Source organism: Lepidochelys kempii, chromosome 4 (assembly GCF_965140265.1).
Source record: "Lepidochelys kempii isolate rLepKem1 chromosome 4, rLepKem1.hap2, whole genome shotgun sequence".
Lineage (NCBI taxonomy): Eukaryota > Metazoa > Chordata > Testudines > Cheloniidae > Lepidochelys > Lepidochelys kempii.
Window position 1 is genome coordinate 79,591,016 of NC_133259.1, and position 21,898 is coordinate 79,612,913.

Sequence of the window (21,898 nt, forward strand, 5' to 3'; positions counted from 1 at the left end):
AGACACCTATGTTGCAGACACCCCTTTGAACCCAATTCTCCAAATATGCCTGATCGTCCATAGGTTCTCCTTTGAAACTTAGGAACTACAGCTTTGAGTGCTGAGATTACACATTCTTGTTGAACACTGACATCTGAAGATACTATGTTTGCCCTTAAAACACAGTCCTAGTCCTACAAAGAAGTTATTCTACATTAACCCAACTTAGTATCACTAAAGAATTAATAAACCAGAATGAGAGATTTTTGAAAAGGGTAGAATGTTTAAAAACTAGTGGCTTCAACTTAATAGGAAGCCCTTAAAAAGCTAATTTTCCTTATTCTGTATTAAGAGACTCTACCACTCTGAAACCTGTCTACCTTTGACGGTTTATAATGAATGCTGTACAAGTTCATATACCACACATAAGGGACCCTCTGGTTCAAGTGTTCAATTCTTAGCTGTATTACTAGTTATTAAAACCATTTTAAAAAGGCATCCAGTTATATTTAAGAAAGTAGCATGATAAAGGTATCAGTTGTTTTAGCTTGCACACAGAGTCCTGAGAGTTACATCAGTTCAGAGATGAATCAGAGTCAGGTCCTGTATTAGAGTAGAGTATCATTTTCACTTTCTGGCTCTAATACATTACAGCAGTGGATAAATCTATTTATCACTGTGGGCCATAATGTATTACCTGGGCCACAGGTTGAGAACCACAGCACCCCCCTTGTCCAGTGCCTCCCGCCCATAGACCCCTCCACAAAGTGAGGCCAGGAGTGGAGCTCTGGGCAGCAGGGACACTGGACACTGCTAGACCCTCAGTGTGGCCAGCAGTCCCAGACCCCAAACCTGCCAGGCAGCCTTCAGCGCACAGCTGGGCCACAGCTGTGTGTTAATTGGGCCACATGCAGGCTGCAGGTTGAGAACCACTACATTACAGTAACACCACAATGTTTGGACTATAGACCCTTCAGAAAAAGGTGTGTTTAAACAGTGTTGCTCAACCAACATTTAACGAAGAAAGGAATTAGTCTAAGAGCTTTTGGCTTTAAATATAAAACTTCAAGCCAGTTTGACCTGACAGCATCCCTTTGGAGTAGAGTTTTTACTCAGTCATTGAAAGGAGGGAGAACTAGACCTGCAGAAACAAATGCCACTTTTTCACCAAACTAGCTTCAGTTTACACAGTTTAGATCTAATGCTTTCCTTAGCTTTAACACAAGAACAGCCTCAGATTGGATTTGAAACCCTGCATGGGACCTCTGATCATGTATCACTGTTATATGCAAGACCCAGAGAAACAACACTGACCAGTCCAGCTTTCACTTAACTGAAGAGGAACAGATGCCTGAGGAGCACATTTCAGTAACATATTAAAAAGCAACAATGTTACAATGCTTAGAGGGTTAATTCTAGTGTCCCTTTAAACAAGGGAAAGCTAACTCATACCAAGGGAAGTCTCACATACCTATAACCCCAGTAGCACAATACAGCATAGCACTGATCTGTACAAGTCTACCATTTCTTAGCACTAAGCAGAGGTTGTTTAATTAGATAGGACAGAGTCACTTTCAGAGTGACTTCTGAGATCCAATACAGGAGGGTCACTAGGCAGTTTTCACTGAAACTCACCACCACACATGGCCCTATATCTGTAACTTCTATTTTAGAAGTTCAGCAGTACACCCTCTAGAACACCATTTCTCAACCTTTTTGATACCAGGGACTGGCTTGCTGCCTTCCTAAACTGTGTCCAGGAGATCCCAGGGACTTGCACTGGTCCACAGACCCATTGTTACAGGTTTCAGAGTAACAGCCGTGTTAGTCTGTATTTGCAAAAAGAAAAGGAGTACCCATTGTTGAGAAACACTGCTCTAGAAAACTAGAACCAAGTCCCCTCCCACAAGACTTGTGCTCTTTTGTTCGCACTAGTGCAGGCTTTGCTTGTGGAGTGCAAGCTCTTGTGCGGCATAGCACCACATGAACGGTCCTGCAGTGAAACCAAGAGCACAGAGCCGGTTTCCACAGTCACCACGCAGAGACGGGGCGGGGGGTCTGCCAGCCCACTAGCTGCACCGGCGCTTCCCTAACACACGGAAATGGAGAGGAGGCTTTCAAGCCATCTGATCAGCTTCGGGCTGAGGCCCCTGCCAGAGCCCCAGCTTCCCGGCGCGCCGGAGACAGACAGCGTCGTGTCAGCCAGAGCGATCAGCCGCGGAGCGCCCAAGAGGCCCGGGCAGGCGGCAGAACAACCGCAGCGCCAGGGGCTCCGCCGGCCCCTCGCGCTCTCTCGCCGGCGGGCTGCGGCAGGGGAAGGGGAAGGAGCCGGCATCGCCTCGCGGCGCCTCCGCGGCCCGGGAAGAGCCCAGGCGGCAGCTCGCACCGAGCGGAGCCCCCTCCCCGAACCCCCCGCTGGGAGCAACGCGCCCGGGCGGCGGCGGCGGCACCGCCTGCCTCACTCACTCACTCACTCACTCACCGCCCGGCGTAGCAGCTACAGGGCTGTCAACCAGCGCCCTCCGCCCTGACAGTGCAACGCCGGCCCCCGGCCCGTCCTATTTAAGCCGCCCCCACAAGCCGCCGCCGGAGCGGCGTGTTGCGTGTGCGCCGCGCCCGCCCCTCTCTGCCCCCGGAGCCGGCGGGCGCTAGGGCCGGCGGGGTAGCCGAGCCGCCGCGGGCCAGGAGCGAGGCAGCAGGGCCTGGGCGAAGACAAGTAACCAGCGAGAGCAGGGCGCGCGGCCGGAGCGCCGCGGCCGGGTGGGGGACAGGGCCGGGGAGAGAGGGGTCCGGGCTGGGGGCGGCCGAAAGAGCCAGATCCATTGGCGGGCCCAGCAGCGTGCTGCACAGACCGAGCCCAGCTCCCAGTGCTTCCCGGGATCAAACGTGACCCCAGGCGGCGTTAGAGACGAGCCAAGAGCTGTTTGCTCAGGTCCAGAGTTAAATGGCAGGGAGGGAGAAAATGGAAGAGGTACGGGGGAGGGAGAGAATGCATATGTGCAGCTGAAGCTTTGAAAATGGAGGGTGGAGAAGACAAGACAAAAAACTATTTCCGAAACAGGGAGTTGTAAAGTAGGCTCTTGTTCCAACTAGGGGGAAACTGGGTAAAGAGATCTCACAGGAACAAATCAGTGTCCCTCGTCATCAGTCCTGAAGTGAGCTTTAGCCCACGAAAGCTTATGCTCAAATACATTTGTTAGTCTCTAAGGTGCCACAAATACTCCACGTTCTTTATACCTGTCTCTGAGGTTTCTTCTACTCTGCCTAAGTGCACATCATATCCACAAATGTGGGTTCACAGTTTCACAGCTCCTAACTGGACCATAGCTGGGGAGGTTTGTTTCTATGACTAACAGCGCCATACTTCCCCCAAACATTGATTCACTTTCCTTCTCACCTCTGTAACTTTATAGACACTTTTAGGTCAGTATAATCTATGTTACATTAGTATAGTAAACAGACTAATATTTATATAACAACCTTCCCCCCCCCAAAGGAAGATGTCTAGGAAAATAAAAAATACAGAAGCAGGTCACACTTTAGTGAGCAGAAAGGATTTTTTGAAAATCCAGTCAAATTTACATGGAAAGAAGAGAAATGTGGTAGTGGCTATTCAGAAGGTCAAACATGGGATTAAAAACTGAAACCATAGTGACCAATGTCATGCATTTTTCTCCATTGTTAGATTTTACAAACAAGCATCAAGTAATTAGTACATACATTGTTCCCTAGCTGTGCAATTGTAAGACAGCTGTAAAAATCCACCATAGTTTCATCCACGTCTTTAGTCAGAGTGGTTGGAAAATAAGGGCCTGGTTTTGCAAAGTACTCAAAGTGTCCTCTGTGGAAGCTGAAAGAGATCAACCACACAGGAAACACTCAGCATCTCACAGATAAAGAAATTGAAGTAAAGAATATAAAGGAGTTTTCAGACATCTAGATTTGTTTCTGGAGGAGTCCATAAAGTTGCCATCCATGGTGGATTTTCTTGTATTATCCTGACTTCCTGAGGACAAACACATGCCAGTGATTACAGGACATTCATGGATTCCAAATTTACTTTCACAGCCTGCAAAACTTCATCATCTTGCAATTGTGATACAGCACGGCCAGAGGGCAGCAGGAGAGTGTTTGTTTTTTGTTGTTGTTTTCTTTTTGAAGCAGAAAAAAGTTTGATTTGTGTAACACTTACAGAGTCACCAAAAAGGATAAAGCAAAACTATGCAACAAAACAAAAGCAAACACAAGGTATAACATAGCAGCCTTCAGGAGGCAGAAGTGTTCAGGCTAGCCTGGGCCCAGAGCGGGGGGGCTTCCTTGACACTCGTGGTCTTCCACCCTCCTGAGTTACCTGGTGTCCTAGAGCGGGGGGGCTTCCTCGACACTCATGGTCTTTAACCCCCTCGAGTTACCTAGTGCCACGCACAGTGTCACCGATTATCCCTCTCCTGAGAGTGCCTGACAAGATGGGCATGGCTGCGGGGTGGGCAGTTTGGGGGTGGGAGGGACGTACACCACGTGTGATAGGACCCCTCCTAGGTGACAGTGATGATGGTATCCACAGCGGCAACGGCTGGGGCTCGGGTCTCTTGCTCTTCCCCTCAATCAAAGGGTCAGACGGAGGGAACCGGATGGGGTCACCGAGCAGAGAACCTCGGACAGCGCCCACTGCTCCTCGAAGGTGTCAAGGGAGTCGGTGGACGCGGCCCAGAGGAACTCCGCCCAGATACGTGAATGTACTGAGGATCGGAAAACGGCCCCACAATCGCAGGACGCTTCATTAGCCAACCTCCTCTCTCTGGTTTTATAAATGGCTGTTTTAGCTAGGGCTAGGAGGAGGTTAACCAGGAGATCCCGCGATTTTGTGGGGCCACGGATGTGTAGATAAAAAGGTGAGGGGAAAAATGTAGCCAAAAGCATAATAAAATATTTGTGAGGAGCCAGAAAAGGGGCTGCTGCCTGGCACACTCCAGATATACGTGCGCCAGGGTTTCCCTCACATTGCAAAAAGGGCAAGTATCCGGGATGGGGGTGAACCGTTTCAAAAACACGCCCATGCTCACAGCTCCATGAAGGAACTGCCAACTAATGTCCCCGACGGGCCTCAGGACCAAGGTGGAATACAGGCTGGCCCACCAGGGTTACTCACCCTCTAAAGGTAGCAGGAAGTCCCACCACTTTGTATCAGGGCGGGACACCAGGGTGTGGGCATGAAGGGTGTGAAGCGTGAGTGTATAGATATTTCCGTGGCGCGATTTGGAAGCTGACTGGCTGCAGTTCATGCAGCCGGCTCGCAGTGAAAGGGTGAGGGGTTTGTGAGGATCTACGGGGTAGGGGCCCAATTGAAAGGTCTGGCGGGCCTGGGTAGAGGGTGGGCGGGGTGCGCCCTCGCGCAGGGCTCGGTTGAGATAAGCCCGAGCAGCGGGCGTCAAGGCGGCCTTCACCTCCTGAAGTACGCGCGGGGGGGGGTACGAGGTCTGGAGAGCCCCATGCGCCGAGCGAGCGTCACGGGATCCAGCCAGTCTCCCCAGTCGTAGTCCAGGAGGTCTCCGACTCTCATGACTTCCGCCAGGACCAAACTCTGGCGCACCGAGCGGGACTCCACCACCTGCACACGGAGCTGGGGGTTGTGTAGCAGGGGCTCCGTGAGGAGATCTGCTCCCACAGTGGCCGCCACGGACCTGGCCGTTGAAAACAGTTTCCAGGTCCGGAGGAGGTCCTGGTAGAAGACCGGCAGCCCAGAGAGGTCTCGCAGAAAACCTCTCGGACAAAGATAAAAGAGCTGCCGGTCGTATTGGAACCCTTGGAAGCGGCGCAGGAAGGCGTGTGCCAATATGCTTCACGTCGAACTACCCACACTATAAAGGAGCCTCTGCAGGGCCTGGAAGCGGAAGACATGGACCTGAGTGTGCAGACACTTCAGGCCCTGCCCTCCTTCCTTCAAGGGTAGATGAAGAACCCCAACAGGGGCCCAGTGCATTCCTGACCAAAAGAACTGTAGAATCGATGTCCGGAGGTCGGTCAGGAAACCCAGGGCCGGGACCAGTGTGTTGAGCCGGTACCAGAGAGTGGACAGGACTAGTTGGTTAAGCACCAGTGCTCTCCCTCGGAGGGAGAGATATCGGAGTAGCCCAGGCCATTTCCGGAGCCGCTCTATCACCCCGCCTTCTAAATTTTGCCAGTTCTCCGGCGGAGAAGGGTGCGTGGCAGAAAGGTAAACGCCTAGGTACAGCAGTGGGCCCGCGCTCCACCAGATGGTCTGAAGCGCAGGTGGGAGGGAGCTCACCTGCTGCCAGTCCCCCACCGCCAAGCCAGAGCTCTTGACCCAGTTGACTCGGGCGGAGGAAGCTGCCGAATAGATGGCCTGGCAAGCCTCCACCCGCGCCAAGTCCCCCAGGTCCTGGACCACGAGGAGCACGTCATTGGCGTACGCCAACAGGACCAGCCGCAGCTCCGGCTCCCGCAGCACCAACCCCGTCAACCTCCTGCGGAGGAGACAGAGGAAGGGCTCGATCACCAGAGCGTACAGCTGGCCCAAGAGGGGGCACCCCTGCCGTACTCCTCGCCCAAAGCTGACCGGTTCGGTCAGGGTCCAGTTGAGCCTAACCAGACACTCTGTGGAAGCATACAGCACCTGGAGGAAACTCACAAACTGAGGTCCGAGTCCAAACGCCTGCAGAGTGCCCAGGAGATACCCATGGTCCACTCTATCAAATGCCTTCTCTTGATCAAGAGACAGGAGGGCGAACAACAGACCGTCTCTACGCCTGAGTTCCAAAAGATCTCGGACTAGAAATAGGTTGTCAAAAATGCTGCGACCCGGGATAGTATAGGTCTGGTCTGGGTGGATCACGTCCGCCATCATGGACCCTAGCCGCAGCGAGATTGCTTTCGCTACGATTTTGTAGTCCGTGCTAAGGAGCGAGACGGGACGCCAGTTTCGTAAATCGCAGAGGTCCCCCTTCTTCAGCAACAAGGCGAGCACTGCTCACCTGCACGAAACGGGGAGGACCCCGCCCTGCAAAGACTCAGCCCAGACAGTGGCTAGGTCTGGGCCAAGGATGTCCCAGAACGCGCGGTAGAACTCCATGGTCAGCTCGTCCATGCCCGGAGATTTATTGGTGGCATGCGACGGAGGGCTTCCGAGAACTCGGCCAGGGTGAGAGGCAGCTCTAGTCGGTCTCGGTCGCCCACGCTGACCGTGGGGAGTTCCTCCCAGAGCACCCTGCAAGCGCCAGGATTGGTCGGATCCATTCCAACTGCTCTATCGCTGCATTTCTCCGTCGGCTGGTGCCCCGGGTGTAGTCATGGCAGAAGAGCTTGGCGCGCACCTTCCCTAGATCCCACCATCGCCGCGCCGAGGGAAAGGCACACTGCTACTCTCGCCAGGCCAGCCAAAACTCCCGGAAGGACGTCACGAAGCCCTCATCCTCCAACAGGCTGTTGTTAAAGTGCCAATAGGCCAGCCCCAGCCTCTCTGCACAAAGGGAGGCCGTTATGGTAGCTAAATGATGGTCGGAAAATGGGGCCGGCCGAATGTTGGAGGAGTGGGCCTGTGAAAGATGGAAACGGGATAAATAAATACAGTCCAACTGAGAGTGGTGTGACCGGTGGGCCTCCACCCAGACAAAGGTGAACGCGGAAGTGTCATCTGGGTGGTGGTCACGCCAGATGTCTACTAGAGAGTGATGTTCAGCTATTTCTCGGAGAATGTTCGCAGCGGCTGGGCTCAGCTCGGCCCCTGAGCAGTCCTGTTCCTCGAGGGTGGTGTTAAAGTCCCCTCCCAGGACTAAGCATTCGTGAGAATCTAGGGTGCTGAGGAAGTCGGACACCTGCTGATAGAATTGCTGCCACTTCGGGCTCGTTGTCGGGGCACAGATGTTAATGAGGTTGACCACGAGCCCCTCCATACGGACTCGGAGATGCAGCAGGTGGCCCGGCACGGCCTCAGTGACCCCTAGCACCTCGAGCCGTAGGTTGGGGGAGAACAGGGTTGCCACTCCAGCTTGTTGGATCGTGAAGCGGCTGAAGTAGACCCCGTCCCCCCACTCCAGCCGCCAGCTGTCCTCGGCAGTCGGATCGTATGGGTCTCCTGCAGGAAAACCACAGAGTACCCCCCTTCCCAAAGGTAAGAGAGCACCTGGGACCTGCAGAGAGCCATCCTACAGCTCCTGGTGTTCAAAGTTGCAATAATGAGGGGCGTCATGCGGAGGGCTGGGGTGGTGGGGGTTCCCTGTTGGCGGGGGTGTTTGCAGCCCCCGGCGGGTCGCACAACAATCAGTGACCCATCCCGTGAGTAAATCGTCACGGAAGCTGCGGGCCCGCCCATAGGCCATGGCGCCGTGCCTTCCTTTCCCTTTACCCTCCTTTATAAGGGCCCTTGTGGCCTGAAGGATGTGATCAAAGTCCCCCCATAGCTGGAGAGCTAGCTGTACCCTGTTGCGGGAGCCACAGATGTCTTCTAAAAACTGTCACAACGCTTTTCGCAGGTCATGGGGGGGGGGTTGCGATTTCTGGGTTATTCCCTGGTGGGGCTCTTGGTGCAGCCTCATGGTCTGCTGAGGCGGGCAGGCAGGGTGCAGACCACCGATCGGGCATCTGACAGGCTAAAGTTATTAGGTCCATCTCAAGCCTTGGGGTAGAAGAGGATGGCGGAGGGAAAATTGCAGCTCCTAATGGGTTGCGGCAGGAAAATGCAAAGATGCTCCTTGGGGCGGATCCGCAAAAAACGGGAAAGAAATAACCCCAGGGGTGGCAATAGCATTGCAGGAGGAGGTGGATTGGGCAGGGACGGGGTGGGGGCGGGGGCAGAGGCGAGGCTCTGGGCTTCGGGAGGCAGCTAAGCAGCTAAGAGGTAGTGCCTCCCGAACAGATTCGAGGGTTAAGGGGGTGGGGAGGGGGCTCCCAGTGATGCTAGGTGCAGGCTCTGTGGTGGATTTGGCAGCCATGGCTTTAGGTCTGCAGGGTGCTTGCCCGGGAAGGTGGTTAGGGGGAGGGAGCATGGGGAAAGGGGGACTGGGGTAAGGTTGCCCAGATCGAGGCCAGCTGGCAGTAGGTCATTCTCTCCCTGGGTGACCGGGGTCAAACCTAGGGCCTCGATCTCCTCATACATGGAGGAAAGGTCGTCTTCTACCACCCCGGGGGACTCCCCTCTGGCGCCCGCTACGACGGTCACTTCGGGGTTCGCGGGGGGTTCGGGTGATATTCAGGCAAAAGGGGCTTCCTCAGGGGTCTCGGAGGGGAGGGTCTCCCGTGGAGGGGAGATTCTACCTTCCAGTGCTATTTTGTCTTCCCCTCCTGACACCGGCAGATGGATCTCGCTCGTGGGCATAGCGGAAGGCTCAGTGTCAGTGCTTCCCTTCCTGGTCTTCCGGGGGGCCTCCGCGTCGGATGGGTGCAGCGGAGCGCGAGCCTTCCGCTTGCCTCGCTTTCCCTGGACTAGGGTCCAGCCCTCCATAGCATCGTCTGGGGGCTGGTTAGCAGGGGTCATGTCGGGGGGCAGAGGCGATGGTTCATGGGCTCGGGGGGCTAACGGTGAGGCAACATGAGGGGGGGGCGGTTCTCCTTGGGGCGGGCTCTCTCCTATGCCCAGTAATATCTTTGCTGCACCCTCCTCCATAGGCTTTGCTGGATTGTTAACAGCAAGGGCGGGGCTCCCTCACTCGTCTGGGCATTGTAGGGGAGGTGTCTCCTGGGCCCGGGCAGGAGCAGCGGTGGATAGAGCAGGAGGAGAGGTGGTTTCAAATGTCGGGCGGCCAGGGGCGTCGGCAACGACGGAGCCGATGTCCTGCCAGGTCTCGGTGGTCTTGGGTGCCCCTCCCTGCTGGGCCAAGGGGCAGTCTCTTCGGACATGCCCCACCAATCGGCAGACGTAGCACCGGGCCTCTCCTGTGGAATAGTAGACCCGATACTCCCTGGTAGGGGTCTAGGAAGGACCCGTCGAGCGCCTCTCCGTCACGTGCCGCCGCCGGTGGTAAAAGCTGCACTTGCCGGCGGAACGAAAGGACGTGACAGAGGGTGGGGTCCTTGAAGCCCAACGGGAGAGGGCTGATGACAGAAACAGGTTTCCCCAGGGTGGAGAGAGCGGGTAACAGGATGGCTTTGGGTAGAAAAGGAGGGATGGAGGTCAGGACTAGGCAGACGCCCAGGTCTTCTAGCGGCTCCAGGGGGACAAACACCCCCCCCACCACCAGGCCCTTCTCCACCGCCTCCTGGGCGGCAGCCTCCGATGCTAAGAAAAAGACGACCTTCCCGTACATTTTGGAGGCCGCCACAATGGCCGTGGGTCCTACCACCCTCGCCAACGCCTGCACGTATGTCTCCACGTGGGGCAAGGCGGGCACCAGGAGGCAACAGATGCCATGCTTCCTGGTCATGGTGGAAAAGGGGCCTCAGCCACTATTGATGGTAGCAGAGGCGGTGGGTGGGCGAGATGGGGAGGTGGGTGGGGGGCTGCCACCGCCCGGGCATACGCCCTGGGGGCCAGGGGAGGGACGCTCGCAGAGCTGGTGGAGGGAACAGCGGGGGGGGACGCCATGGTCAATGATGAGGCAACAGCCTTGGGGGCAGCCTCTGCCATGGAGGGCTTGGTGGTTGTGGCGGGGTCCTTCCCCTTCTTTGCACCCTGGCCTTTCCGGCTAACCTGGGGGGCTTTCCTAGAATCTGGGGGGGCGGTGGGCGTAGCAGCGGTAATAGTCGCCCCGGTGCCTCCGGCTGCCGATGCCCCAGCGGGGGCGGTGGCAGGTGTTTTGGCAGCAGTGGTGTGGGGGGAGGCTTGGGGGTTGGGCAGGGGGGTAGGTGGGGGAGGGGCAACTGAGGTTGTTAGAGGGGCCTCACCCCTCTCATTCCCCGCCATCGTGAGCAGGGAGAGATGGGGAGACACCAGAAGGGGGAGGGGGAAGCAGATTAACCACTTCTCCCTGTTGGGCTGCAGGCAGGGGGGAGGCCAAATGGGTTGGACTGGACAGGGGAAGGAAACAGGAGTTGGGGTCAGGTAACAGGGGCAAACTGTGGGGTGGGCAGTCCGGGGGTGGAGGGGGGAACGCGGACCCACGCGTGTTTATCCAAAGAATCTCGTTTGGTCGGCTGTTGTGTCTGGTCCGGGTGATGGAATTCAAAGCAAGCAGTTGAGGCTAGAGGCAGACAGCAGGTTGCCAGCAGGGATGGATGGTGGGGGGGCCGTGAAGGTTGCAGAAGTGTTGGGGGGGGCACCAATGGATCGGGGGGCAGCTCCGTGTCACACCCCCTGTGCCCCTACAAATGCAGTTAAGATGCAGTCAAACTCCCCCCACACGAGAGTACAGTTCAAAAGTTACTCAGTCTTATGGCCCCCTCCACGATGATTTGTAGCTTCCTTGGGCAATGTCTCTGTCAGCTGTCTTCTCTCCCGGTCTTTGTGGAGCATTCCAAAAATGGCAAGCAAAGATAAGAAGATGATTAATCACGGGTCCACAAACAAACAGCAAAACAGTTGGGTCTGGGGGCGTCCACTCCCCTCCTCCGGGGAGCGGGTCGGCAGTCCTCCCCCCTCCTCCGGGGGTTGCAGCTGAAGCAATAGCAGTGTCCGAGGGCAGGCATGGGGGGGCTGACAGGCAAGCTGGTAGCCGACCAGCACTTGAACGGCAGCAAAAAAAAACAGCAAAAAAAAAAAAAACCGAAGAAAAAGCGTCTGGCCCAGTTGGGGGCGGGGGGGGGGGGGAACTAAAGCAGGGGCAAAAAGCAAGGAAAGCCCAGGCCAGAGGGCAGCAGGAGAGTGTGAGAAGGGAGCCTTCTTCCCTGTAGAGGGTAGAAAGTTTGCTATAGATTAATTAAAGCACCTGAAGCCAGTCACCTAATAACCCCCCCCCCCCCCGCTTCAATTAGACAAAGGAAGGAGCTGAAGCGGAATGGATTGGTGTTGGAGCAGAGAGCAGTCTAGAAGGGAGCAGAGGAGAGTTTGGAGAAGTGCTGCGGTGGGCTAAGAAGGCCAAGACCTTAGGTAAAGGGACACCCGGTTTGTGCAGAGGGAGGGCAGGAAGCCCCACAAGCTGAAGGACAGTAGAGAGAAGTAGCCCAGGGGAAGGAACCACTAGTTCAAGCGGTTTACCGCTATCCCTAGGGCCCTGGGCTGGGACCCAGAGTAGAGGGCGGGCCTGGCTCCCTCCCTCTCCACTCTCCTCCTCTAGGACACTAGTTGAGCAATTAATACCCCAGTTCAGGGGTGAGAAATGTGCCCTGAACCCTCCCCAAGAAGAGAAAGCGTGAGACCCATCAAAGTAGAGCCGGCAATTTGCCACACAATAAAGAATCATAATGTGATAACATTTGTATGCAGTTATGGCATTTTAAGCATTGTAATCTGTCATAATGATGCCAAGTCACAACACCACAATGTAAACCTCACAATATCATACAGGACAAGTTATAGAAAGGAACTGATAAGGATACTATTTACTGTTACTTATACAGCATCAACATACTGATGACACATAGCTGTTGAACTACACTATTAAATATGGTTGTGATGACCATGCACTTCAGATTAATATGGCAAGGCATTGGTTTGGAGGCTCATGTCACTATGTAAATAGATCAGCCTAGAGGCTTGGATTCATATCTGGTTTAGTTGATGTAGGAGAGTGATGAAGAGGAGCCCTGCCTAAGACTTCTGATCCCACTGGTAAGTGAACATTGAAACCCTGTGATTCAGGTGGAAGGCAAACAGATCTATCATTAGGAGACTGAATTCCTTTATCAGGAGATGTAACATATCCCAGTGTAGATTCCCATTCTGGATGATCTACTTTTTGCCTGCTGAGCCAGTCAACTGTAACTTTCATTTTTCCCTTGGATGTGAATGGAGTGAATTTAACTGCACATTTTCCGCTGCCCAAGTCGTCAGGAGGCGAGCTTCTCCTTGAACTATAGATCTTGTTCCCCCTTTGTGTATGCACATATGACCTGACTGAGGATTTGTCTGGCATGATCAGCACATGAGAAGAGTCCAGATATGGGAGAAGATCCTTGACACCATATTGGATTGCCCTGACCTCTCTCCAGTTTATGCTGTGTTTGTTCACCTTGTTTGGATCAGATCCCTTGGACAGTATTCAATCCCACATGAACACCCATATCTCCATGCTTGCATCTGAAGTGATAACTGTCCTGTCTGGTTCACCTATTGGAAAGCCTGACTTGAATCTCCTTGGACTCATCCACTGTCTGAATGACTTGAGAATCCTCCTGGGGAGAGACACAAGGAAGCTCTGTAGCAACCTCATGCAAGCACAGGCTCACACAAGAGGACACTGACCCCAGAAGTGACACAAGTGAATAATGGGTACCTCCCTTGAGAGGAGGACTGTTTGAGTAAGATTCCTCAGCTTCTTCTGTTTTTCCTGGAGGGGGGGAAAAAAAACAAAACTTTGTAGAGGACAGTGCCCATCTCCACTTTGAGATGGGGAATCTGCTGAGATGTTGCTAACTGACTCTGTCACAAAACCATGGCTTGGCAGCATCCTTATCACCTGAATGGTACCATCTATGATTTTGATCCTGGATGAGGCTCGATAAGGAGATTACTCAGGTAATGGTAGACGTGGCTCTTTCCTGTCTGAAAGCAGCTATTATTACTATCAGTACTTGTGGTGCGGTTACTAAACCAAAGGGTAAGGACCTGCACTGGCAGTGTTTCAAGAACAAAGCACAGGAAGCATTTGTGAGACTGTCAAATTAGAATATGGAAAGAGGCATCCTTCAAATCTATTGATGTCATACAGTCCCCTTTGATGATGGCAGCTAATGAGGATATTAAGGTCTCTGTCTTGAATTTTGATTTCTTCATGGATTTTTGAAGTAGAGAACTACCTTATGGCTTTTTTTGGGGAGCTGGGAGCAGGAGGAACTAGGAACAATATGGAGTGTCCGCCTCATTTCCTCCATATTGCTCTCATTTTCAGGAGATCTAGGGTGGCTGTCTGCAGGGCCAGACTCCTCCTGTTCCTCAAAGAGCAACACTTAATTTGTCATGTTGTACCCCAGGCTGTTGTCATGTTGTACTTCATGAGAAGGAACCTGGCACTGAGGATTATCTCCCATGTGCACACTATGAGGGTGAATCGGGAACCATGCAGCTGCAATCTGCAGATTTCTGTGACTTGAGGGAAACAACTTCCCTCTGTTCCTCTGAGAGCACCTCCTAGAGGACGCCCCTGAATCACTCTTCAAAAAGATGAATGGGATCAGAGAGAGCTCTTTTTGTTTCCTTAGAGCTTTTTATTGGGGTGTCACAGGGGTCTGAAAGTCCGTTTCTTAACTCTTCATTGACCATCTTCCTTCTCCTCCTCAGATGGGAAGAGAAATTTCAGACTGAAGAGTTCTCTGGGGAGGTGAAGGGAACTTTGTGGTTACTCTTTCAAGCAGCTTTCTCACCCTGAGAAAGAGGGAGGGGGGGTCATACTGGAGCTTGTGTTGGACTGGGTCTGAAATGGGCTTTCCAGGCTCCCACACTTTCTTCAAGGAAGATTCCACGGCTGACCCGATCCCAGGAGCACCAAGGCTCCAACCCTAGAAGTTCAACAGGAGTCTTTAGCCCACTTACTGCACTGGGAGACAACACTTAGCTGGCAGTGCTAGCATTCACTGGCTCAGGGAGTAGCCCTGAGCCACTGAAAGACTAGTTGCGGGGGGGCAGAAGGAAGGGGCATTTGCTGTGGAATGGAGGGAGAGGTTGTGCACAAAGGTCCCTTACCAGACTCTCCTTAGTTTACTCTAGGTCCCTGTCCGTAGCTCCCTATCACTGCAGCAGCTGCAGAAGAGGGGCTGGGGAGCTGCTCTGCAGTCAACAGTTGGTGCTGTAAGCACAGGCATTAGCAGCTGGGCAGGAAGCTTCCCTGGCCTTTTGATACTGTGCTTCACCCCACACACCCCTGCATGGGGGAACCACTACTCTCAGGACTGCCTCTTGTGCCAGCCCATGGGTGCTAAGGTGCTGCCAACTGCTTCGTGGGAGCTCTCTTGTTCTGGAAGGGAAGTGGAGGAAACACTGCCCCGGCCGAGCATTTGAGGTGGCCTGGGTCTCCCCAGAAGAACAGGTGCAGATCTCCAGTGAGCCAGCCACTCAATTCACAGGGAGGTGCAGGAAATGCAGCATCTGGCTTTCCTTCTTCTTAGTCTTCTCCACCAAACTGCACTCTGTATGGGTGAGCAGGGGGCACAGAGAGTCCCAGTGACAGAAGAGATTCCCTTTCTCCCCACTTTTGACAAAGACAGACCCTGACAGCCTAATAATTTTAAGACAGTTTTTTTTCTTAAGTTTGCTCTGCAGCAGGCAGAAACTGGTCTGCCAGCCTGAAGATGAGGAAATGAAAAACTGGCAGTTTCTCAAAGAAATACCTCTTATCTCTCCTGCCAGTATCTGACAGACAGGTTTGGTCTGCCTCCAAGGTTACTAGAGCAGATACCCAATGTCAAAGATTTGTGGACCTTGCTACAAACAAGAGAGGGGATAAAATAATTTAGCATCATCCTTTGAAAATGCAAATTTTGTGGAGGAGAATAGTCTGTTACTTACTATCAAACTTTGTGAAGGAACCATAATTAATTACCATTCCCAATGCTAAACATTACATGGTCTGTCTGCATTCTGGTGCAGTATGGAAAGTATGTGATAGCTGGAGGAACTGTGAGTGAGCCAGAGTTATTTTAATGATCATTGTTACAGCTTGCTTTGCTTTATCTGCATACTTGAGCAGTCCACTGAATTTGGGAAACTTCAGCCTAAATTTTATGAAGTCATACTATATATATATATATATATTCCAGATTGCCATGGCTTTTCTAGTCTTCTATGCCTTGTGTTTCGTGGCTATTGTCAGGGTTTTTACCTGTGACTGGTTTAGGGTTAAGGACCATCTTAAATGTTTTCCTTACATACATATCTGTAATCTTTTACAAGATGCTGGAAGGACTTCTCTTTGTAGAGACCACCAATCTATTTTGAGGGTTAAACTTGTATTATGAAGTTTTGGTCCTCAGCTATTGCTGATGAAGAAAATGAATTCATGGAGGATTCTGCTCAGGTGGTACCTTATAATAATAGGGCATATGAGGATGTGTGGTGAGTTGAAAAATAGTTCCTAGGAATTACTTCTATAGCATAACAAATAGATAGCTCTTCTGTATGTTACCTTGTCACTTCACTGACTTTCATGTTATGTGGTTTATAGATTTTTATGGCCAGAAGGGACCATTAGGTTCATCTAGTGTGACCTACTGTATAACAGAGGATACAGAATTTCACCAAGTGATTCCTGCATCAAGCCTATAACTTCTGGATGAGCTAGAACCTATCTTTCAGAAAAAAACATCCAATCTCAATTTAAAGACTTTAAGTGACAGAGAATTACTCCATCACATAAATTTGTGCTTTATTCCTAGTCTGAATTTATCTAACTTCATCTTCCAGCCATTGGAACTTGTTATACTTTTGTCTGCTGAATTAAAGAGCCCTCTACTATCAGAAATCTTCTCCACATATAGGTACTTACAGGCCATGATCAATTCAACTCTTAACCTTATCTTTGATAAACCAAATAGATTAAGCTTCTTTAATCTCCCACTACAAAGTAGGTTTTTGAAATCTCAAATCTCGAAATCTCAAATCAATCATCACTTTTCTGAACGCCTTCCAGTTTGACAACATCTCTTTTTGAAGTATGGACATCAGAATTGGATACAGAATTCCAATAGTCATCTCACTAATGCACTAAACAGTGGTAATCCCACCCTACTTCTACTCAATATTCCCTTACTTAAATCCATGAATTGTGTTTGCTCTCTGAAGTTGGCCTTGATCAGGGGATTGGGTACCTAGGAGAAGGGGAACATAACTGGCTTTGTTGTACTAAAATAATGTGGTGGAGATAAAATAGGTGGAAACAGAAAGGAAGGAGATTCTTCCTGCTGTAAATACAGGAAGCAGAACATATGATCATAGCATTCTTTGTATTCTCCCACAGAGCGGAAGCTAAGGAGTTTGATCACTGTGAGCCAGCTTGAGCTGGGAACCTTTAATTAAGAAGGCATGCATAAGCATATTCCAGACTTGAAACTAACTAATGCTGCCCATATGCAGGGGGCATGCAGTTCTTGAAACCCATTTCACTATAAGATGCCATGGTCTGCTATAGTGGACAGACAAAGGAGGATTTGAAATGAGATCCTGCCCTGCTGGTACATTATCCAGCAATAATATGGATACCAATGAACAGATTACCCAAAGTGGATTTCCAGTGCAATGGTGTTTGGCAGAATATTGAAGAAGAAGAAGAAGAATATCTGAAGAAGAGCTCTGTGTAGCTCAAAAGTTTGTCTCCTTCACCAACTGAAGATCCATCCTGATAGGCAGGTTGGTCTATTCCTTTGTTTCAAAGTATTTGCCTCTATTTGCATTTAGAGGGAATCCACAGACAGAAAATAAACAAGGGAGTGTTTTGTAAGGAAGCACTTGCTTGCTGTTAAAACATTTACTTGATGTCTTAAAAACCACTTAAATGGATTGGTCCATGGATGAAGCCTGGTTATTTAAGTTGTGGATTTTTTTCTTTCTCGATGGGCATCTGTAAAAGTAATATTTGAAACTGTGTTTGTAAAAATCTACTTTATAACCTTGGGAGAGGGCTACAAGTCCGAATAATGATACAATTGTTCTACTACTTGCAATATATTTGTCAAGTGAAAATATATGAGAAATCTTAGTGTTGTCTGTTTGTATGCATGGCGAGATTTTGCTGAATGGGGAAAACAGGTGAGAAATGGTGAACTAAGACCCCTGCACATTCCAAAATTTAAACCTGTAAAAGCGAAAATGAATTTTGGGGAATTCCTAAATGCTAACAGCTGTTTGGCCATATCACAAAACCAACATGCAACTTGGTATGATGGGCAGCCTTTCACAGTACAGGGGTTGGAGGGAAAAAGTGAACTGTACTGGCAGAGCTATGTGCCAAGGTTGGCACGGTGCCAATCCAAACTATGCCTGGCTCATTTAATCATTTCATCACTTTCATTAGCTAAACTTATAAAGAAAAGAAACAAAAGTCACAAACTTGATGAGAGCCATGAAACATGGATTTTTTTAAAAACAGGACCCCTATCCAGGAAGAGAGTTGATCTTTAGAAGATACTAGAGGCTTTTTGATAGGGAAAACATTTTGGGGCAATCTCTGTATGTTCCTCCTATTTTGTTTCACAGTTGTATTGACCGAAACCAGTTCACTTGCAGCTACTGAGGTATCTTATTTCTGTTTACCAAATGCCTCTTTCTCCTTTTGAGGTTTAGGCTGTGGCTTAACTACAGAACTTGCAGTGGTGCTCTTCTGACGCCTTAACTATTCCAGGCCCCGCGAGCGATGGCAGCTCTCCCACCGACAGCACTGTCCACACCAGTGCTTAAATCAGCATAAGTTATATTACACAAGGGGTGGCTAATTCACACCCCTGAGCGACATAATTTGTCGACTTATGCTGTAGTGTAACATAGCCTTAGTATAAACCCACTAAATAAAGATATTTCTCAAATACTTTAAGTGAAATGGAAATCAACTACTGGGGACTAGATTACTGCTCACTTCATCTGAATACTTCAATTCTGCTTTTTTCAAATTCAAAAGTTAACTAACCAACTAAATAGTGAACATAACAAGGAAGTTTTGCAGTTGGTTTTGTCAGTGAAATACCCTGAGCTCAGCAAAACAATCAAACACTATGAGCAAACTAGACATTCCTGGCAGCACCCAGTGTTTGAAAAAGTATTTTATAAAAAGAAAAATCAACACTCGTTGTTTCTTGGCTTTCATAATATTCCCCCTTTTTAAAAGGTCAGTAAATATAGACAGATGGTCAGAAATTGACAAAAGACAGTATTTACTTGAAAAATCCACCTAACAGTTGAGGATATACTCAGTGATAAAGGTGCTTTTAAAATGTATGCTAAAAGCAAAATGATGATGATGTTAGGCTGTTTACTTGAATCTACCTCATAAACTAGTGTCACATGGGCTGAGTTAAACCTCACTAAAACTTGGGGGCATAACCAATTATAACTTCATTATAGATAATAGCAAGATGCCATTCAACCTTCCACACAAACTTCCTTGTGGCTGGACTTTACAAAAACTAGACAAGCCATTTACAACACTCACGTTACTTCTCTACAAAGGAAAAAGGACACTAAACTATCTAAACTACTACATGCCACAAGGGGCCACAACAGTGGTTCCCTTAACCCACCCAGCAATATTGTAAATCTATCCAGCTATATTCTTAGGACATATTCTTCTTCTGGGCTATCTCAGGGCCTCTCCTTCTGCTCCTCCACCCCCACAAACATGATACAGTTTTGTGGTGACCTAGAATCTTAGTTTCAACGTCTCCGAATCAAGGAATATTTCCAACACACCTCTGAACAGCATACTAACCCACAGAGACCTTCCTACCAAGACTACAAAAAGAAGGATTCTGGGTGGACTCCTCCTGAAGGTCGAAACACCAGACTGGACTTCTAGAGTGCTTCCACCGACACGCATGGGCTGAAATTGTGGAAAAGCAGCATCACTTGCCCCATAACCTCAGCCATGCAGAACACAATGCCATCCAGAGCCTCAGAAACAACTCTGACATCATAATCAAAAAGACTGACAAAGAGGTGCTGTTGTCATCATGAATAGGTTGGAATATGAACAAGAGGCTGCTAGGCAGCTCTCTAACACCACTTTCTACAAGCCATTACCCTCTGATCCCACTGAGGGTTACCAAAAGAAACTACACCATCTGCTCAAGAAACTCCCTGAAAAAGCACAAGAACAAATCCACACAGACACACCCCTGGAACTCCAACCAGGGGTATTCTATCTGCTACCCAAGATCCATAAACCTGGAAATCCTGGATGCCCCATCATCTCAGGCATTGGCACCCTGACAGCAGGATTGTCTGGCTATGTAGACTCTCTCCTCAGGCCCTACGCTACCAGCACTCCCAGCTATCTTTGAGACATCACTGACTTCCTGAGGAAACTACAATCCATCGGTGATCTTCCTGAAAACATCATCCTAGCCACTATGGATGTAGAAGCCCTCTACACCAAAATTCCACACAAAGATGGACTACAAGCCATCAAGAACAGTATCCCCGATAATGTCACAGCAAACCTGGTGGCTGAACTTTGTGACTTTGTCCTGACCCATAACTATTTCACATTTGCTCCAACCCCTCAGACAGAGACAAACACCTACAAGATCTCTATCAAGCGTTCTTACAACTACAATACCCACCTGCTGAAGTGAAGAAACAGATTGACAGAGCCAGAAGAGTACCCAGAAGTTACCTACTATAGGACAGGCCCAACAAAGAAAATAACAGAATGCTACTAGCCATCACCTTCAGCCCCCAACTAAAACCTCTCCAATGCATCATCAAGGATCTACAACCTATCCTGAAGGACGACCCATCACTCTCACAGATTTTGGGAGACAGGCCAGTCCTTGCTTACAGACAGGCCCCCCAACCTGAAGCAAATACTCACCAGCAACCACACACCACACAACAAAAACACTAATCCAGGAACCTCTCCTTGCAACAAAGCCCATTGCCAACTGTGCCCGGATAGCTATTCGGGGACACCATCATAAGGCCTAATAACATCAGCCACACTATCAGAGAGGTGCAGGTGAGCCAGCCTAGCAATGTGATATATGCCATCATGTGCCTGCAATGCTCCTCTGCCATGTACATTGGTCAAACTGGACAGTCTCTACGTAAAAGAATAAATGGACACAAATCAGACATCAAGAATTATAACATTCAAAAACCAGTCGGAGAACACTTCATTCTCTTTGGTCATTCGATTACAGACCTAAAAGTGGCAATTCTTCAACAAAAAAACATCAAAAACAGATTCCAAGAGACTGCTGAATTGGAATTAATTTGCAAACTGGATACAATTAATTTAGGCTTGTATAAAGACTGGGAGTGGATGTGTCATTACACAAAGTAAAACTATTTCTCCATGTTTATTTCCCCCTTCCCCTCCACTGTTCCTCACATGTTCTTGTCAACTGCTGGAAATGGCCCACCTTGATTATCACTACAAAAAATGGTTCTCTCCCCTCCCCCCCGCCTGCTCTCCTGCTGGTAGTAGCTCACCTTACCTGGTCACTCTCGTTACAGTGTGTATGGTAACAGCCATTGTTTCATGATCTCTGTGCATATAAATCTCCCCACTGTATTTTCCACTGCATGCATCCGATGAAGTGAGCTGTAGCTCACAAAAGTTTATGCTCAAATAAATTTGTTAGTCTCTAAGGTGCACAAGTACTTCTTTTCTTTTATTAAATCCTCTGATTATTTGCTCTCATTACCTAAATTGCTCTCTCCCTCCCTGAGAGATTCCCATTTCCAGTGGCTTCTTTAGGCCCTCCCTGGTTATAAGAAGTGCACTCATCCAAGCAAGGAACAAAACAAAAACAAATCACAGTTGAGCAACACAGATCAAATTTCAAATATAGCGTGTCCAACATGAAATACAATGAACTGTTCACAATCAATCCATGTAGTAAAACCATTCACACTGACCCAAAAAATGGCAAGGATATTTCAAAAGTGAATAACTCTAAGGACATTGTGATCAGCTTTATGGACACTCCCCCCGAAGGAAATTCCCAACAGGTCTGAAATCTGGATAAACATCCTGAAGTCTGGATTACAGGGAGGCTCCTGCCCGGCTCTGTAACTCTCACCCACAGACACCCTTTCCCTAAACAGGTTCTGTTTCCCAGCAAGCACAGGTGGCCTTACAGGAAAACAAGATGGCTTTCTCCACTCCAATGTGGTTGAGAGGAAGAAAGTAGGCATGCGCCTTCTTACAATGTCTTCATGGATTAT

The 21,898-nt window shown here is 49.9% G+C and overlaps 1 protein-coding gene across 2 annotated transcripts in view; it reads right to left on the minus strand.

Annotated features, from left to right (window-relative positions):
• The window catches only part of ACSL1 (acyl-CoA synthetase long chain family member 1), a 65,413-nt gene extending 62,843 nt beyond the window's left edge, over nt 1-2,570 (minus strand). For both annotated transcript variants that reach the window (XM_073341795.1, XM_073341796.1), the window contains exon 1: nt 2,462-2,570. The gene's annotated coding sequence lies outside the window, so the exon portion shown is untranslated. The remainder of the gene's footprint in view (nt 1-2,461) is intronic.
• Nucleotides 2,571-21,898: the final 19,328 nt, after the last annotated feature.